This window comes from Sander vitreus, chromosome 18 (genome assembly GCF_031162955.1).
Source record: "Sander vitreus isolate 19-12246 chromosome 18, sanVit1, whole genome shotgun sequence".
Classification (NCBI taxonomy): Eukaryota; Metazoa; Chordata; class Actinopteri; order Perciformes; family Percidae; genus Sander; species Sander vitreus.
The window spans coordinates 25401057-25414408 of record NC_135872.1 but is presented as its reverse complement, the minus strand read 5'-3'; the positions used below and the strand labels follow the sequence as shown (position 1 = coordinate 25414408).

At 42.2% G+C, this 13352-nt stretch overlaps 1 protein-coding gene across 1 annotated transcript in view; it reads left to right on the top strand.

The window, feature by feature from the left end:
• Nucleotides 1–13352, top strand: part of ddhd1b (DDHD domain containing 1b) — a 38688-nt gene that overhangs the window by 16172 nt on the left and 9164 nt on the right. The window lies entirely within an intron of this gene.

The following is a 13352-nucleotide window of genomic DNA, read 5'->3' as shown; positions in this document are numbered from 1 at the left end:
AGAGAGAGAGAGAGAGAGAGAGAGAGAGAGAGAGAGAGAGAGAGAGAGAGAGGAGAGAGAGAGAATAGATGCACAGCAATAACAATAATAACATAAAAAAGGCCCTTACACATCAGGGAGGTTTTTTGTGTGATTAATTCGCACATCATATATTTTTTCGAACTGCTGACAACTTACACACAGAACATGAATATTACACGGCGATAAAGCAACGTAATTTTATTTTCAGTAAGGTTGATTTGAGCTTTCACCCCGCAAATAAATACATCAACCAATCATTTTTTGGTCCTATCAACCTTGACAAAGGCAGCGTTTTTACTAGAGACAATCTTTCCGTTCTTACGTACTTTACAGTAAAAGCCAGACATATGTTTACCACAAAATAGCTCACAGAAGCTTAGTGTTAGCTTTTCCTGCTGTGGCCTGATCGTGGTCAGACAGCAAAGGGGTAGAAAGGGCTGGAGTCTCCCTGGAGATAACCCCGTCACTTCACGCAGCAGCTGGGGAAAGCTGCAGCATTTATTTGTGCTCAAACTTCAGATTCTAGCTAGTGTACATTCACTTGATATCTTACGGAGCCCCGGAAGGTGGCATTGGTACAGTACATTTTAGACATTTCTGCAGCAGTCTATCGTTGTAACGGTCACCAAAGTGGTTAGCTAGCACCTAGTGGCTAATATTCACGGGAGAAAAAATCATCTCTTTGGTCTGGGAACTCACTCTGACCGTTTATTCTGCGCATGCTCACAATAGCATTCAAGTGCATGCAGGCACACACGTTCTACGATATGACATCACTGCGTATTTAACATGGCTTTGCTACTCATATTATCAAATATGCTGTTATATGTTTATAGCTCTCTATAGTGGTAAACAAAAACCAAAATACATAACTCCAAAATAAAACATCTGGCATACTGGCAGTGTTCTAAAAAGTTTAAAAACATTTACATTTGCTAGTTCACATTACTCTCCAAACAAATACCCCTTGAACCTCTCAAACTTAGCCTATGTCACTGGCTTGGTAAGGACATCAGCTACCATGTTTGCAGTAGGGCAGTATTCTATAGATATTTTCCCTTCTGTGTGTGCAGACCGTACAAAGTGATACTTTATATCTACGTATTTGCTTCTCTGTCTGCATATTGGGTTTTTAGATAAATCTATCGCCCCATGGTTGTCCTCAGCCCGAGCCCAGGCCGATTTTTTACGCCGCTATGAACGGGCCGGGCTGGGCCAAGCATTTGTGTCAAGCATTTGTGTTTTTTTAATCATTACTTTATTAGCCTTATTCGGTGGGGAGCAAGCTATGCCTCTCCAGCTTCTCCCGTAGCTGTGGGTGTATGTCCTGCACTGACTTGAGTGTGAGGTAAACTGTGCTGATATCGTGTCTCCCCCCTCTGCAGCACTGTTGTCGGCCAGTGCGTTGGCATGCAGACCGTGGCAAAGGACAGTATTAATTAGGTGATCGAGACAAGAAAGTCTCCTATATGGTTCCAGGGCTTTGATTATGTTGCTGCCTTGATCTGTTACCCACACTATTCGGCTGAGGGAGCTAGGGTCGAGGTTTTTTTTTTACGTTTCTTCATTTGGATCCATTTGTGATCCATTCCATTCTGAATAAACAAATAGCGCAGTTTACTTGCTTCGTCCTTCTTGCATTACCAGTATTTATTAAGATAATTCTAAACAGATTTCTTTAGTTCAAACAACTTGGAATTGTAGTTGAGAACATCAGTTATAACGGGTTTAAATCGGGTTCGGGCTCATAATTACAGTTAATGTGTAGGGCCGGGCCGGGATCGGACACAACATGCACAGGCTCGGGTAGGGTCGGGCTTGATTTTTTGGGCCCGATCTAAGCTCTAGTTTGCATTCAGACATTCCAAATTTCGCTAACATCTTCTCTATGTGTCTCTGTCTGTCTGAAGTCGATACCCAGGAAGTGTTTAAGTGGACCCGTATCTTTCATCTTAAACCTTCTCTTCAACATTTCTTTTACATCACTGAGTAAGGTGTTAACTAACAGAATCACTTTCTCGTTCTCAGATTCTCTGCTGTAGACACAATGATCAGCATCATTTTGTACAAAATCATTCTATGTAAGGTGATCATGTAGTAACTTGTTCCAGTTACGCCCGGACTGTTTTAAACCATACAATGACTTATTAAATTTACACACTAAGCGTTCTCCTGTTTTTGACTTGATCTCAAAACCTTCCGGTTGTTCCATATATACCTCACAGTCCATTGGAGCATGGAGGTAAGCAGTCTTCACATCCATTTGGTGTAGGGTAAAATCCTCCTGTACAGCCACCTGCATCAATGCTCAGACAAAGGTCATGTTGGCTGTTGGTGAAAAAGTATCTTTATTGTCAGTCCCTTCTAGTTGACCATATCCTTTTGCTACATATCTGGCTTTACAAGTCTCAGATCCATCTGGGCTCTCTTTCACTGCATATACGCAGCAGCCTCCCACTGCTTGTTTGCCTCTTGGCAGTGGGGTCAGAGTGAAAGTCTCATTCTCTATCAAAGAGTTCATCTCCTCTTTCATCGTGTCAGTTCACATTTTTGACTTCTTAGAGTCCATAGCCTCTCTAAATGTTTTAAGTACACCATAAGCCACTCTGTAGAAATAATCTACGTTTTCACTTTCGTCATTATTACACTTAGCTTTACACTGGTACTCCTTTAAGTATTCTGGAGCCTTTTTCTGTCTTGTAGGATATCTCCTTTCTCCCTGTTCTCTCTGAGTACTATCTGTCTGGGTCGGACCTGCCTCAGCAGTCTCCTGAACACTGGACTCTTTACTCTACTTAGGCTGTCCCTGACCCTGGTTGACTATCTTCGGTGGTGTATTTTCATAACTCTCAATGTCATCCCCATTGTCACAATCCGTCTAAGTCTGGCTATCTGCGCTATCTTTGGTGATGAATTTCACCAGCCTATGTTTTAGGACTTTTCCTGTCTCAGGATAATACACGTTATATGCTGGACTATATTTATCATAGCCTACAAAAATCCCCTTTTCGCACCTTGAATCCAGCTTCTTTTTATCCTGCTTATATACGTAGCATTCTGAGCTAACTATCTTCATGTTAGATAGGTCAGGTGTTTTCTGTGAAAACACTGTAAGGTGTCTGGTCTAGCTGCTTACTGTAACACATGTTGCGGATTTGAGCTGCTGTCTGTACAGCATATGTCCATAATTGCTTTGGAAGGTTACTCTCCAATAGCATGCATCGTGACATCTCAAATAAGGTTCTCCAGCCTCTCTCGGCAGTTCCGTTCTGATGAGGTGAGTAAGGTGCACTCGTCTCGTGCCTTATCCCGTTACTCCTAAGTAAAGACTGGAACTCCTGCCCGGTAAACTCTTTGCCGTTCTCAGATCTTATGCACTTTATCTTTCCAAATGGAGCTACGTCTACTTTGAATTTTTCTGTAGCTTTGTCGTGTCACTCTTTGCTTTGATAAAGTATGGAAAAATCATCCCACTGTAATCATCAGTAAATGCTAGTGCATACCTGTATCCATCTTTACCTGCTGGTTCTATAGGACCGCATAAGTCTGTGTGTACTAGCTTGAGTACAGTTGTAGCTTTAGCGTCTGCCTGTCTGTTTCTGCTTTGTGTAAACTTGCCCTGTGTGCATATTTCACAGTTTTGATTAGACAGATTTGTTTCCCTTTTATCGTCATCCCTTTAACCACCTTTTCTAATTTTGCAACATCATCCATCACCCATACTTACAATGACCAAGTATCCTATGCCACGTTTGAATGTCATGACAACCATACACTTCATCAACATTTCATTTTCTACTGTGCTAAGGTAATACAGCCTACCATACACATCCATTTTGAACTTGGTACCATCCTTGTGGAACAGCCAGTTACCGTCCTTGAAGTGGATCTCTGCTCCGTTGGCTGTAGCTGCTTTGACTGAAAAGATGTTTTGTGGAAACGATGGGATGTACAGTGCTTGCTTGAGCCTCGTTTTCACTTGTCATCCCTCGCTGTCCAGCAAGTTGACTTCCGCGTCTCCCCTCATCTTCGCCATCCCGCTCACCTTAGTTCTGTCAGCAAGCTCGATCACATGGTCCTCGGGTCTGAAGCTCTTGTCAACTGTTTTGAACTTTGTGGCATCGTTGATCATGTGTGTTATGGAGCCGCAGTCGACCATTAGACCCTTCTTATTTCCTCTTTGTGTAGAACAGTCAGTCAACTTGAAGAAACAGAAAGATGTAGGCTCTGCCTCTGTTTTTCCATCAGCTTTCTTCACATGGTCACGGCCTCGACCGCGCCCCCTTCCTTGCTGTGGTGTGTTCCATTTTTGTTCTTCTCTTCTCGCCTGTGATTCGTGTGTCCTGGCCATGTGTCCCTTTTTACCGCACGTGTAACAACAACATCAGCCAGGTCCATTTTCTTTTCCCTGTGACATCGTTTCCCCACTAGTCTTCATCACGTTGTCTTCTTCTACATTCTTTTACACTTCTCCCATATTTTTCAGCACTCTCATAACTTCGCAGTTTTGTTTTAAACTCGCCGAACATTACAATGTCATTTGTCTGGGTGACATGGCACGACGAATGACTTGTATAAATCAGGTAGGCCATCTGAAGCCCATCACTAATATACTTGTCTGCTCTTCTCAATGACATGAATATAGTCTCTGCTCGAATCATATAATCAGTGACAGTTTCATTGGAGCGAGGAAAGTTCACAATACAAACTCAACGTTTGTCCTTTCCCGCATAGTGCTCCCGAAGAATCTCCAGTGCTCTTCTTCCGTCACGTTTCGCATCCCTCATTACCAATACAACTCTTGTTGTCCAGGCATTGCACTAGCTCTGCATATGCCTCTCCATTCTTTGCCTCATTTTCCGCGAGAGCTGCTTCGTCTTCCTCAGCTATCTGCGGGTCCTCCAAGATAACTTGTCTGAGGCCACGCAACTCCATGTGCGCGAGGAACCTCGTTTCCCAGAGTTCGTAATTTTTCTCATCACTGTCGAATAAAAGTCTGAACCACCTTTGGCCTGCATTACTGGGCCCATAACCTGTAGTGTTAGACATTTCTGCAGCAGTCTATCGTTGTAACGGTCACCAAAGTGGTTAGCTAGCACCTAGCTAATATTCACAGGAGAAAAATGACAGACCGCCATCGTCTCTTTGGTCTGGGAACTCACTCTGACCGTTTATTCTGCGCATGCTCACAATAGCATTCAAGTGCACGCAGGCACACATGTTCTAATATGATGTCACTGCGTATTTAACATGGCTTTGCTACTAATATTATCAAATATGCTTTACACACGGAAACCCTCATATGTAAATGGCTTGTGTGACAAAAGAGGAAAAACTGTAAAACTGCGTATCTATCATTTGTTTGATCAAAATTACTAATAAAGTAAGACAAATAGAATAGAAAATAGAATATCAGCAATTATGATCAAACAGAAGGTCAAACAAAAGAAACTGTAAAACATCATAAGATAATCTATTTATATACTGTATGTACATATGTACATATCTTACAACAGAATAGAAATAGCCAAAAACTGAAAACATGTCATTTTACTGAGTGATATGACATGTTATACTACTGTACTGCAGTTTATATGGAAGAAGAATAAAAACATACTATGTGGTCCCGGGGGAATTGCAGGCCTACCCTCTTCCTTCCTGTCATCTTCATCTGCCTCCTCCTGACCACCACCTGCCTCTATCCTCTCTCTGAATCTGCAGCCTCCTCTTCATCCCTCACAGTCAATTCTTCCTTTTCCTCTTGTCCTTCACTTATTGCTCAATCTCCTTCTGTGGCCTTCTCCTGCTCTACCCCTCCTGGTCTCTCCAGTTTTCCCTCCTTCTCTTCATTCTGTGCACTTCTCTGAATTTTCTTTGCAAAAAACTGGCAATATCCCGACTTTTAGCTTACCTTTTCACTTTTACGCTCCAGCTAATCTCTCTAGCTATTCTGGCCTGTACAAATCCAGATGTGAAAAGCTCTGGTTAACCTTGTATTACATTACAGTGTAGGGCCCTGTAGCTAATAAGTAGGCCTAGCCTATAACAAAAAAAATCTGAACAGATTTATCACATGCAGTTATGTTTAGTCTAGCCTACTTAATCCCATTAATGTTGTATTCGTTTTCCCAGTTTGACAGTAAAGGATGTAACCTGGTTTAATTTGTGCAGCCTTATTGCTGTGATATGTGAGAGTAAGTGGATTTTATAGTAGGCTACTGCTACCTAAACACCCTAACCACTAATCAAATAAAAATGAGCAAGCACTGTGTAGTGTGTTGTAACGTAACGCCACCCTCTGTAAACATTATGAATTCAAACATGCCAGGTTTTAATATTTTGTGTTAAGCTGTTCTTGTCTTTACTAAAATCAAAACTAATCAAAGGGCAGAATGCTCTTACGACTCACGAGGGAGCGATTTCACTTTTGGCTAACGTAACAGACTCGCTGTTATGTGTACATGTGTGTTTAAACTTCACCTGGGGAAACTGACTTCACCTTCAGAGGCACGGGGGCAGCTCAGTCGCTCCAATCTTTGCCGGGATGTAGGGCCCCCATACCACAGCAGACTTGCTGTGTGCGAGTCAGACTGTGCAAACGCCGCTCTACATGTTTGATGCAGGGACGAAGTATTTGAGGGGCAGGGGGCTAAGATTACATTTACAATTATTATTTATTAAAAATGATTATAAATGTATTGTTGGTTTCAATGTTTTGAGAAGCTTGTGGACATAGTGGAGGTTTGTTTTTACAAGTCGGGAAATATCGAGGGCGTGAGCCGCAAGGTCTGCAGTACGTTGCCGTTGCAAATATCCCATTAACAGTGATTGAGTAAAAGGGCCAAAACTGGTCTACGTTGACTATAGCGCCCCCTAATGGCCAATCTTCGCCAAATTTGGTACAGAGCCTCAGAGCGGCATGCCGAACAAGTTTCGTGTCGATAGCAATTACTACGGCAGAGAAATAGCAATCGCAATCGAGTTATTGGCTAAAACACATAATCATTGATTATAGCGCCCACTAAAGTCCGATCTTCACCAAATTTGGTAGAGAGCATCATAGTGGGATGTTGAACAATAATAATAGTTTTTTGCTGATTTCATTTAGCCAACATATGATAACGTTTGTGTTTGGTAGCTAGCTAGGAAATTTAGTTTGGTCGTCAAATGCACATACTTTAACGTAGCAAAATTATTTTAATAACTTTTGGTCAGGTATCTGGAGGTGCTACCTACCAGGTTTGGGTAGGTAAATCGGTCGCACGGCCTAGGATGAGTTCGATAAAGTTGATTTTGCACATATTGTGAAAAAACTTCTTACCAGAAATGGGCGTGACCTACATCATGTGATTCAACTTAATTCAAGGAACACGTGGATGTAAGGTTTTCTAATGTGCAATGTGTACTGTGGGAGTTAAAGGCAAAAAAAACATTATAGCGCCACCTAGTGGTCCACATGTGTACTTTTTGGTAGGTGAGGTCCATGACCCATTGTACATCTACCCTGTAAATTTAAAGTTGCTCACATCAGTGTAAGTGGTGAATCCAAATGTGGGTCCCATAGGCCACATCCACTTTGACCAATCAGTACCCCACTGTAGAGGTGGCCTCAGGAGTGGCCCTAGATGGTACCCTCCAAATTTTGTAAAAATCGGATGAGCCGTTCATGAGATATAAACTTTTTGTACTTGTAGCGCCCCCTAGTGGCCAATTTTCTTAAAATGTGTGGGGGACCTCCAGAGGGTCATGGCAAACAAGAATCTAAAGTTTCGCGTTGATAGCATTTATTTTGGTCAAGATTTGGCAATGTTGGTGTTTTCATAGTTAGCTACACAAATTTGTTTGTGCGTAATATGCACAATTTTTATCCTATAAAAATTCTTTTAATATCTTTTTGTCAGTCGGTCTGGAGATGCTACGTGCCAAGTTTCGTGCAGATCGGTTCCACGGTCTAGGAGGAGATCGAAAAAGTAGATTTTGATAAATCGCGATTTTTCACGCATAAAAGTCTAGGCGGAAATGGGCGTGGCCTATATCAGGCGATTCAGTTGGATCCAGGGAACGCGAGGATATATGGTTTTTGAATGTCCGGTGTACGGTGTGGGAGTTTTAGCACCAAACACGTCTTTTCTGCTATAGCGCTAGTGGTGGAAGTGGGTCAATTGTTGCGCCTGAGGTCCTTGCGGAATTTTTTTGACCAGTCCTGAAAATGGCACACCCCCACCATGTACGGTTTAGGCTGTAGCGGGAGTTTTAGGCGAAGAAGAAAAATGGAAAATAATAATGGAAAATCCTTAGGAAAACAATAGGGTTCCACAGCCCTGTTGTGTGAACCGCGTAGCTTTGATACCGCGGTTCTCCCACCCCTCGGGCTTGGACCCCTAATAACAGGTCACATCTGGTTGCTACTTCACACGTCCCTTACAGCCCATATGCAGACACCAGACCGTGATGTAATTGTTGATTTAAATCTGATGTGATTAAACAGATTTGTCCCACACAGTACAAGACTATTACAGGTAGAAAATGAACATAGGCGACTGTCTGACTGGCGATTGATTGTTACCACAAGTGCAGGCTATATGTTCACGTTTCCGTCCCTGAACTAACTTTCTCTCTTTGTAGCACTGCTATATATCCAACGAGGCCCCCACATCAGCGCTCAGTCCAGTATCCAATGTGAACGTATCTCTCACTGTGAATATGCATTCAAAGTTATCGGCTAATTATTGACATCTAAAGCCAAAGCCAGTCAGAGAGAAAGTGTGACCAAGAAATGAGCAGAGCCTATATAACTCTCTATAAAGCAGAGGGATCTGCAGATTCTCTGATAATTCAGTGTTCATCGCCACATCATGCGAACCTCTTACATCGCACATTATCTCTTTTATACATTGAAGAAATAGGCTATTGATTATAGCCTATATGAGATATAAATGTGCCCATTGAGCAAAAACAGATCACACAAAGCATGTGTGTTAATGTGTTCACGCGCGTGTGTGTGTCTCTACTTGATCAATCTAGACCACACTATATAATTTACCCAAGACCCAACAATTCCCAGAAGATCAAGCATGTAGTGCAACAGTGGCGAGGAAAAATCCCTTTAGGCAGAAACCTCGAGTAGCGAGGAAAAACTTCCTTTTAGGCAGAAATCTCGGACAGACCTGCAACTGCTGGTGCTGGTTAGGACACAGAGACACTGATACAGATATACAGATATAGAGAAATATGATTCATAATAATTATATAAGTTTGTATGATGAACAGTGGCAATTATAGTAACAATAAAGATAATGGAACTATGACTAGAAATAAGAACTGTAGCAGTTCAGTGCATAGTAGGGAATAGCAGGGCACCGAGCAGGACCACAGCGGCAGCTGCAACCATGATTTAGGTGCCACCCCAATCCAAGGTAAACTGCGAGGCGAGAAAACATTAGGACTCTGGGGAATAAGCTCCCCGATCTAAGTTAGTAACAAGCATTACTGGGACATGAATGCACACAGATGGAAAGACAAAGGATTGAGGAGCTCAGTGTGTCAAAGGAAGTTCCCCGGCAGTCTAGACCTATAACAGCATAACTAAGAGCTGGTCCAAGGCAAACCTGAGCCAGCTTTATGAGGGTTGGTAGATGAATCTGATGATATGAAGAAAAGCACAGAAGAGAAGGGGTGCCGTGTCTGTAGATATACACCTTCCCCCGCCGGTCTAGGCGAACGCAGCAACTCCTCACTCCCTAACTATAAGCTTTATCAAAGAGGATAGTTTTAAGTTTACTCTTAAAGTAGAATTCCGGCCAATTTTTACGTTAATCTTGATCGCTATAGCTACGCGAGTACTTTCGATAGAAAAAACCCCGACCCGAATCAGTGCAGGCAACACGGAGTAGCTGCAGCTACGTACTACAAGCGTCCCCTGAGCTACAACGGCAGTTGTCGGGGCAAGTTTTAGAGTGCCTTTGTGCCTCTTAACAGACAGAAAATGCAATTAATATGTCTGTGCCACATGAACAGGTGTCAACAAGATGCTTTTTCAACTCAGACATTGTTTAAATTCACCTACCCTGGTCCCTGTCTCGATCCTGCCGGTAGCTAGCTTGCCCTGATAGCTGATAGCCGTTAGCTGCTAGCTGCTGTCCGGTGGGTGTATTCAGACAGGCTTCTGTGATAATCATCCCAATGACAATCCACGGAGCGGCGGTGGTGTGGCTATGTCCTCCAGAGGACAGGTCATGTTGGGTCTTGAAGTTTATTCCCCCCTAAAAAAAACAGTAGTGCGGTAGTAGCTGCTAGCTGCACTCCGGTGAGTGCATTCAGCAAGGCTTCTGGGATAATCATCCCAATAACAATCCACGGAGCAGCGGTGGTGTTGCTATTTCCTCCAGTTACTGAAGGCTAGCTTTAGCTTGCGCTTGGAGCAGAAAGTTCATCTGCCTGTTGCCCCTCTGTCTGTCTCGTTCTTTCCAACTCTTGTGAGGCTAGTTCTTCGTCTGTATACTCAGGTTCGAATAAATAAGGACGACCATCAAACTCAAAAGGCTCTTCTGTCTGTTGTATATCTGCTATATTCTCCATAGTTACGTTACTCAAAGCTTCTTCCCTTGTAAACAACTCCGCTCTTCACTCTTCACACACTACGCTCCGATCTGCACACTACTGTTTACCTTTTCCTGCTACAACTGAATTCCCAGGAGCCTGTGCGATGCTACAGCTAAGCTTCAGTAACGCTATTACTGTGCAAGCCACATACATAGTTTATCCCGTTTCCATGTAGTTACATAGTCACTGATATGGTCATAACCACTACAGTGCTCAATTACCTATTTTTGAGGGAGAAATAATCTAAACTTTTCGCTGCGAAGGCATGATCTGTCCTATGCAGGACATCCACAAGACCACTGGGCGCTCGGGGGATTTTTGTCGGCTGCGGCAGGGGGACGAAGGCTGCTTGCCTGGCTAAGCGAACTAGCTACCACACAGATCGACACTGACAAGCCTCCTACTCACCAACACCAGATTGATCACACACAAAATGGATGAGCTACAAATACACACGGAACTGCTGCTGATGATTTTTTACAAAAGCCTGGCTGAACACATTTATCACGGACGGCAGATAGCAGCTAACAGCTAACAGCTAGCAGCTAACAGGCCAAGCTACCCACCGGCAGGATCAAGACAGGGTAGGTGAATTTAAACAATGTCTGAGTTGAAAACGCATCTTGTTGACACGCAAGGGCCCTGTTCATGTGGCACAGACATATTAATTGCATTTTGTGTCTGTTAAGAGGCACAAAGGCACTCTAAAACTTGCCCCAACAACTGCCGTTTAATATAGCTCTTAGAAGAGTTCGGATAAATATGACGTCTTTGATTAGTTCTTGTCAGTACACACACTGCAGCATCCTGGATCAGCTGGAGAGTCTTAAGGGACTTGTTTGCGCAACCTGATAATAAGGAATTACAAAAGTCCAGTCTTAAAATAACAAATACATGGACTAGTTTTTCTGCATCGTTTTCAGACAGGATTTGCCCAATTTTGGCAATGTTACACAGGTGAAAAAAGGCAGTTCTTGAGATTTGTTTTATGTGGGCGTTAAAGGATATATCCTGATCAAAAATAACTCCAAGATTTCTGACAGTATTGCTGGAGGCCAGTGCAATGTCATCCAGAGTAGCTATATTTTTAGATAATGAGCTTTGGAGGTGTTTAGGGCCTAGCACAATAACCTCAGTTTTGTGTAAGTTTAACATCAGAAAATTGTAGGTCATCCAGGATTGTATGTCCTTAATGCATGCTTGAAGTTTAACTAACTGACTGGTTTCATCTGGCTTGATTGATAGGTATAATTGTGTATCATCCGCATAACAGTGAACATCGATAGAGTGTTTCCTAATAATATGGACCTTTTTCACAGCAGACATTTTGACTTGTCATAGTATTTAAAGCACGGCTGAAATTGATACCCTTAACGATGGCTCAATTCCATCAAGTGTCCCAGTAAGCTATTTCAGTGAGTCAGCATACACACTACCAGGGCCTCTCCTAAGTGGAATGCAGCCATCATTAATGATTTTGAATACACCTGTGCTTTTCCTACTATGACATGTCAACATGTCTGCCGTGAAAAAGGTCTATTGCAAGAGGAAGCATATATAAGGTGAATAGAATTGGTCCAAGCACTGAGACTTGTAGAACACCATGACTAACTTTAGCGTGCCTGGAGGATTCATCGTTAACATTAACAAACTCAGATTGATCTTATAAATAGGACTCAAACCAGTTTAGTGTGGTTCCTTAAATGCCAATTAAATGTTCCAGTCTCTGTAACAGGCTCTATGGTCAATAGTGTTGAATGCAGCACTAAGATCTAATAAGACAAGTACGGAGCCAAGTCCTTTGTCTAATGCAGTTAGAAGGTAATTGGTCATTTTCTCTCTCTATGCTATGATGTACTCTAAATCCTTATTGATAATCCTCAAATAAACTATTGTTATGTAGAAAGTCAAATAACTGATTAGCAACTACCTTCTCAAGGATCTTGGAGAGAAAGGGAAGATTAGGTCTATAGTTGGCTAAGATCTCGGATCGAGAGAGGTTTTTTTTAATAAGAGGTTTTCACACAGCTACTTTCAGTGACTATGGTACATAACCTGTTAATAAAGACATATTGATCATATCTAGTAACAAAGTGTTAACCAAGGGTAAAGCTTCTTTAAGTAGCCTAGTTGGGATGGGGTCTAAGAGACAGGTAGATGGCTTAGCCGAAAAAATCATCATTAGCGTTAATTAATCAATAGGAGAAAAGCATTCTGTATGTCAGGTCTTAAAGCTCTTTCTAGCAGTCCTGTGTTTAAAGGTAAACCTGTATGAATGAATCATGAATCTTATCTCAGACTAGGAGCCATTCACTGAGAAGTGATTACGGAAACGTCGTAGTACGCAGTGTCCTGATTGGTGGAAAACGCTTGCAGGAAGAAAGGCCTGTTGTCAGGTAAAAATATCACTCTCAAAGCAAAAAGTTGTCATGAAAAAACGCTTTAATGAAGAATGGACTGATATGTCTGAAACTTTTTAGCAACGCTAAACCTGTATGCCTCATTTGCAATGAAACAATCCCTTTTGCAAAAGAATACAACCTTAGGCATTATCAGCAAGAATGAAGAACGCAAAGATGACAATGACGTAATTCACGTGCATATTAAGTAGCCATTTGGATTTGTTATGGTCTTATAATACATCAATATGGATTTCCTGCTCCAGTGGAGAGGATGGTTTATTTAGCCAGCAGCTAAGCAGCTACAAATTTGTCAAAATTTCAACATTC